The 7,480-nt window shown below is 46.7% G+C and overlaps 1 pseudogene; it reads left to right on the top strand.

The window, feature by feature from the left end:
- Positions 1-6,243: 6,243 nt before the first annotated feature.
- Positions 6,244-6,771, top strand: LOC140636224 (ferritin light chain pseudogene; annotated as a pseudogene).
- Positions 6,772-7,480: the final 709 nt, after the last annotated feature.

Raw genomic sequence — 7,480 nt, forward strand, 5'->3', positions numbered from 1 at the left:
AAATAGTGGAAGAGAAATGGGGGGAGATAGGGAGAGGATGGGAGAGAGGGAGAGTCGGAAACAAAGGTCACGTTGGGTTTAAGCGTTCTGCTTCCTTTTCTCTTTCATTAGCACAAATAATGGGGGTGACCCGTGGGTTTCAAATCCACTTAAGCTCTTCTTGGGAGCTGGTCGCGGCCCGAGGGGCAGGCTGACTCTCCGAGAGAGCCTGGCAGTGACAGAGGCAGAAGTCAGATAGAAAGGCTCTGACACGTGAGCTGTCGGGTGGTGTCAACAACAGCTGACCTGTCATAAGACCTTAGGAAGAAAACCAATGAGAGTCTAGTTCCAGAGCCCCTAGCGCCCAGCCAGCTCCCTGCTAGGTGCTTGGAAACAGATTGACTAGCATAATGGAGTGGTTTTGTAATCTGTCATAATACCATAAGCCACAGACCCACAGACTTTGACCCCTCGCAGGTATAATAAGCTCCTTTATTCAGCTGCACATGTTCTCCCTATGGGGAGGGAGGGAGGGGGCCCTTCTTCTAATTACATATCCACAGCAGATGTTTTGCTGCAGAACAAAGCATTATATTCATTAGCAACAATCTTATAAACCAGGTTCTTTTTACTAGCCAGTTAACTAATTGACAGTTAAGAATTTGTATTACTAATATACTGCAGCCAGGCCTGGCTTAATCTGACAGTTTTATTAAGAACGTAGGCCAGCTCTACAAGCCAGCATGACGGTCAGCCCTTACGGAGGAATCCTGCCTACAAAGGATGCTAACCTGCCTGTAAAACGATGAGGCCCTGGCGGAAGATTGTTCTCTCGGGTCGAAGTGCAGGAGTCAACACGGTTACTCGCTTGGGTGATTTTTTGCTGTTTTTTTCCCTTGTGACACTGCTCAACAGGGAAGTGATTTTGTCTGGGTTTTCTTAAAATCCTGTGGGTATGGTTTCCTTATCTTGGACCCAATGGTCCGAGTGGTGAATTATCCTGACTCTTTCTTCCTTTCCTCTTTGCTGTGTCCTTTGGTTTACAACTTTATCTCACGCGGTGTAGAAAGAACTGTGTCTCCTAAGTCATTCGCAACTCCATCAAAAGTTACGTGGCGGTAGAAATAGAGAAATTCAAAACCTGTCATATCACTGCCTTTTCCCTGTCTCTGCCTCTGAAATTCTACCCATGGTTCAAGACCCAGTTTAAATATTCCCTCCTCCGTGACATCTCTAATTTCCTTCGCTGATGGAAACCAACCATGTTCCTCTTCTGCTTTCCCAGCAGGTGCACCAAACTTCCCTTGCATCCTCGACTCGCTGACCGGAACCCCCTGGGCACACAGTCCGTCCCGTCTGTGCCCTCCTCCTCTTTCCCATGATCCGTTGCCTAAGCAAATCCTTACTAAACATTTGCAGGCCCAGGGGCACCTGGATGGCTCAGCAGTAGAATGTGATCCCCAGGGTCCTGGGATCGAGTCCCACATTGGACTCCCCACGAGGAGCCTGCTTCTCTCTCTGCCTGTGTCTCTGCCTCTCTCTGTCTCTCATGAATAAATAAATTTTTAAAAATCTAAAAAAAAAATTTGTTGGGTCACATTGAATTTATTCTTTATTGCTTCTTCTTATTTCAGTGAGTCAGTCTGTAAAGACTCTTTTGATCCCTGCTCTTTTTATAGCTGTCTCCAGAATCTAGGCCTTTCTGCGGCAAGGCCTTCCATACCCCTTGCCCGTCTCCCTGCTTCAGACTCAGCCTCCCTGAGACGATCTAAGACATAGGCGCATTCGCTCCTCTGCACAAACTCCTTCCAGTCATTCCTTCCCCCCCAAACATGTACGGAGCGTGCGCTGTGCCCTGCCTTGTGCTGTGGTCTGGGAATTCCGCAGGAAACAAAACCTTCCGAAATCCTGCACCTGTGGGGCGGACACTCTGGTTGGGAGAGAAACAAGAATATAGGGCTACCCTCTCCGGTCCCCTCCCTCTTCAGGAGCTTTGTACTATCACTTTACTATTGCTCAATATGTTTTGCTCTGCTGCCCACCAAGAACCCCCCAAACCTGCCCCCCTCCCCGTAGAACCCCTCCCCCTCCCCCCAAGAATATAGTATGTCAGATGGTGACAAGTACTGCAGGGAAAAGAAAACAAGGGACGGGGTCAGGCATGACGGCCGGGAAGGTTCTATCCTGGGTCGGTCAGGAAAGGCTTCTGCATGAAGGTGATTCCGAGCAAAGCCTGGCAAAGTGAGGGTACAGGCCGAGGGGGAGCCTGAGGGACAGCTTCCCCGGGGAGGGGACACAGTGAAGGAGGTCATCTGGCAGGAAGGGGCACATCCAGAAGAAGGGTCAAGTGGGAGTTGGGTGGGGTGTGATGTTGGGCTTTGGGAGCATTACTAGGAGGCCTTTGGATTTCACTCTGGGTGAGAAGGCGAGCTTTGGAGGATTTTCAGCAGAGGAGGGTTTTGATTTAACTTCAGCTTTAAAAGCTCCCCTGGGCTGCTGTGTTGAGTCCTGGGGAGAGCCCTGGGTAAGGACAGAGGTAGGGAGACCCGGTCAGAGGCTCATCACAGCAATCGAACCCAGTGATGGCAGGTCTTGGGCCCAGGTGGATCCTAGGGGTGGTGAGAAGGGGCTGCGCCGGATGCTCTGTGAAGGTAGAGCCAACAGGAGGACTTGCAGCTGGTGTGGGTGGAAGGAGAGAGAGAGGGGTGGGGAGAGAGGAATCAAAGGTGACTGCGACTGTTAAAATGTTCATGGTTTTGGATGAAGACCAGGGGTTTTTCACCCTAGGACTCCATTTGGCCCACCCCTCAGTGTTGTCACCCGTCTCCCTCTTTCTATGTTCTGTGCTCCATCCACACCCAGCACCTCCGTGCTCCACACTCACATTCTTTCACATGCCTGAGTCTTTTTTTCGTGCTAATCCCTCCTACAGGGCTGCCAAAGTGTGGTCATCTGTCCAACAGGCGAACTCCTACTCCTGCTTCAAGATCTCTAAGATGACACATCTTCTGTGAGGTCTGATTTCTTTTACACACATGCACAGGCACATGCACACGCATACCCCTGAGCAGGTGCATCCACACTCAGCTCTCTTTCCCATGGCTCTTTACCAATACCTCTTCGGCCCTTAGCTTGCTTATTCAGATTCCCTGCATCTGTGGCCTCCTGGAGAAAGCATGCTCCCGGAGGGTGGGACTCTGCTGTGTCTAGCACTCTAACCTACAACAGCAAGTGCAGCTTGGTGGGGCTGCATTAGGTGCTTATTAACTCAGTGAATGAATGGGAATCATGGAGGGATGTGCCTTTCCCTCTAAATCCCTCTTCCTCCTCCCCTGCCCTTGCACTAAATGTTTGGATTCCCCCCCTGTAGCCTCTTAAGCATGCATGCTACCTGGCAGGGCATGTGATGAAGTGACTTGATGGATAAACACTGATTTGGTTTGGAAACAGAGGAATAAAATTTCATTTGCACCTTCAGTATGGTTTAAAATATCAAATGGACTTAGGACTGCTTTAACCATCCCCCAAATGAGGCTGTGTTGCAAGGAATGACAGCTTTCTGCTTCATCCCCAGGAAAGCTTTCCCACAGGTCTTGGAACAGAAAGGCTCATGAACCAAATCAAATAAAAAGATATTGAATCTATTTAAAACATAGGATGGGAACAGGGGGACAGAGATGGGGTGAGTTAACACCCTTTTGATAGGGGGCAAGCACATGCAAGGGAGATTATCTTCCTCTCTCTGCTTATGCTGTAGTTAGGAGGACCAGGGTTGAGGATGGACAAGGTGGGATGTGTCAGCAGAAAGAAGGTGCCTGGAACTACGACATGCTTGCTTTATTGAAAAGACACGGGGCAAGTGTGCCTGCACAGACCTGAAGCTTGCCAGTCAGAGTGCTCAACAGCTGTGGGTTTTATTTGTATTTCTAGGGCAGAGTATACATGAGGCCGTAAAGAATAATATTGAGATCACTGGAAGGTGGCTGGTTGTGTAACTATCAGCCTTGACATGTCTCTCCATCCTTTTTTGTCTATAAATAACACTCTTGTCGTTCTGTCCTTAAACATATAATGTATTTTACAGGTTACCAATTTACTCACTACCTATTACCTAGCACATCTTATGAATTCTATGTTTCAAAGTCTATTTGCTCACTCATCCTACACTTAACAGAGTTCTAGCTCTCATAAGCTACTCCTTCTTTCTATCTATGCTGAACCATTCTTCGGAGTTTTATCTATCTTAGGTGTTTTTCTTTCTCTTATAGCGGAATGGGATATCTTTTCTTTTTAAAGATTTTATTTATTTGAGAGAGGGCAAGAATGAGAGAGAGAGCAAGCATGAGCAGGGGGAGGGACAAAGGGAGAAGGGGCTTGAATCCCGGACTCTTGAGTCATGGCTTGAGCTGAAGGCAGGCACTTACCCGACAGAACCACCCAGGCACCCCAGAACTGGATATTCTTAAATAACACAGCAAACACATGCACCCGTAGGCTGGAAAAGAGAGATTCTAAAATGCCAGTTTAAGTGTATCTGTGCCCCTAAGACAATGTCTAGGGAGGTTAATTACACCAGGTAAGTTATGCCTTTCACCCCCTACAGTGCGTTCCCATGATGGGCTTACTGAAGAACATGTTTAAGGGCAAAAGAAAAATGAAAGTCATAAAAACCTCTGGGATCATTAACTATGGAAACCCATGCTGGCTGGTTAATAATCATAATAGTTAATTGGAAAATTTTGTTTCCAGTCACTCTAATAACTCAAAATCTTTTTATTTTCCTGCTTACTCCTTGAAAGTCCTAAATTGTTTCCAAAATGGTATGGCTTAGCTGCAAGGAAGTCCAGGGATAGTGATTACGTATGCCCGATGAATTATATATATGTATTTATAGATTCACTCTGATATCTGATTTTTTTTATTGTTCAAATTGCTTTTTAAAAATAAACATTTTTTAAAATAAATAAATAAATAAATAAATAAATAAATAAATAAACAAACCTTTTTGAGGTATACTTTGCACACAATAAAACACACCCATTTAAGTATGCAATTCAATGGGGTTGGACAAATGTTTGCCCCCATATAAACACCACAATCAAGACATAGAGCACTCCGTCGTTTCCTCCAATTTTTTCATCCCGGTGGCAATTTGACACAAAAAAGCAAAAGGCTCTAAAATGTCAATTCTTAAAGGATTTCATTTCCCTTAAACTCCCAATTCTTGCCTCTGTGGGCAAAAACATCACTTAGTAATTTCTTTCCAGTAGGTACTGGGCAACACTTATCCAATACACGGCTTTTAGCTTTGGTGTCAATGTGGAGCATAAGTGTTTTTTGTCATTAGTGTCAGCCTTGCCTTCTGCCATCATCCTGAGAAATGGCCCAACCGTGGTTCCAGCATTACTTCTTTCCCCTTCTGGGCCCTCAGCCACGGTCAGACAGGATGCGTGACCGCCTTTTAAGTGCACCGCATTGACACAAAACCCAATGCCAACTCTACGCATTTGTTCACACGAAGTCCCAGTCTCAGTAAAGCCCTTTCCGGGGAGCAGCTCAAGCCCTGGCTGTCGGAGAAGCCAATCCACCTGCAGCGCCGGAGCTCCCTTTCTATCCAGAGCATTCATGTTACGTGCTGTTCAGCACACGGGGTGGGGGTCATCAGTTGAGTGTGTGGAGCTGGGTCGTAGCCTCCTCAACGGCAGAGACTTCTCTTCCCAATAGCAGTGTCCGATGCTCAGTGAATAGTAACTGAATGGAAAAAAAAAAAAGAATAGCTACTGAATGACTGAGTCCATGAGACTTTCCTTGGCTGAATACATTATATGTGAACAGGTCCCAAAACACTCCTTGAGGGACACCTGGGAGGCTCAGTGGTTGTGTCTCTGCCTTTGGCTCAGGGAGTGATCCCAGGGTCCTGGGATCGAGTCCCACATCAGGCTCCTTGCAGGGAGACTGCTTCTCCCTCTGCCTGCGTCTCTGCCTCTCTCTCCGTGTCTCTCATGAATAAATAAATAAAATCTTTTTTAAAAATTAGAAAATAAATATATATTCTGGTGGTGCATCTTGCAGTCCTGCAGATCTGTCTCTTGCTTCAGCAGCACTTGGATGGAACAGACCCAGGGATGCTCCTTCTACCAGCCTCCAACCACCCTCCAAACCTTTTTCTAGTTGCAACTTTTGGAGCCATCTTCTCAGCCACCCTCTGCCTTTGGGTCCAGCCAATACCCTATTTTGAGCTTAGCTCCTTATTACAGATCCAACATGAGCTCCCAGACTTGTCAGAATTATTCCACTGAGGTGGAGGCTGCCGTCAGCCACCTGGTCAACATGCATCTGCGGGCCTCTTCTACCTGCCTCTCTCTGGGTTTCTATTTCGACTGCAAAGATGTGGCTTTGGAAGGCATGGGTCCCTTCTTCTACAAGTTGGCTGAGGGGAAGTAAGAGGGTGCTGAGCATCTCTTGAAGATGCAAAACAATCCTGGTGGCAGTGCCCACTTCCAGGATGTGCAGAAGCCTTCCTAAGAGGAGTAGTGTAAAACCCTGGATGTCATGGGAGCTTCCCTGGTTCTGGAGAAGAACCTGAGCCAGGCCCTTTGGGATCTGCCTGCCCTGGGTTCTGCCTACATAGATCCCCATTTCTGTGACCTCCTGGAGAATCACTTCCTGGATGAGGAGGTGAAACTCATTAAGAAGATGGACAACCACCTGTCTAACCTCCACAGGGTAGCTGGTCCCCAGGCTGGGCTGAGTGAGTATCTCTTTGAAAGACTCACCCTCAAGCATGACTAGGAGCCTACGGAACCCAGCAGCCTTTGAGGGGCCCTTCTGGCATCCCCCTGGTGCCAGGACTTGTGCCTGAGCCTCTCCTTGCAGCCACACTGGAGCCCTCTCCCAAGCCATGGACCAAATGGAAACAACAAAGCCCTTTGTAGCAGCTGGTGAAAAAAAACTCAAAAATATCAATAATAAAAATATCTTCTATGTCTCTACTTTTTTGAACATATGGAGAATACTATTTTAGTGTTGTCTGCTAATTCCAAATCTATACCGGGTCTGAATTGGCTTCAATTAATTGTTGTCTCTGCACAATGGTGCATATTTTCTTGCTTCTTTCGTATAGTTGGTAATGTGTGATTGGCTCGCAGACATTGTGAACTTTAACTTGTTGGGTGATGGGTATTTTTGAAGTTTTATTAATATTTTCAACATTGTTCTGAAATGTGTTTTAAGTTACTTGGGTATCATTTGACCCTTTTGGCCTCACATTTAAGAGGTTATAGAATAAACTAGAATAGAGTTTAGTCCAGGGATAATAATCATTCTCCATTGTTGAAAGCTTAACTGACTGAGCCACACAGGTGCCCCCCATCCAATAAGTTCTGCATCCTAAATATTTACCTGTCTCCAGCACTACTTCCTAATCATCTCTCCCTATGACTATGGCAAGCCTCTCATCCTAACAACCACCACACCCAATCCTTTTTTTCCCCACAACATG

This window comes from Canis lupus, chromosome 7 (assembly GCF_048164855.1).
Source record: "Canis lupus baileyi chromosome 7, mCanLup2.hap1, whole genome shotgun sequence".
NCBI classification, from domain to species: Eukaryota; Metazoa; Chordata; class Mammalia; order Carnivora; family Canidae; genus Canis; species Canis lupus.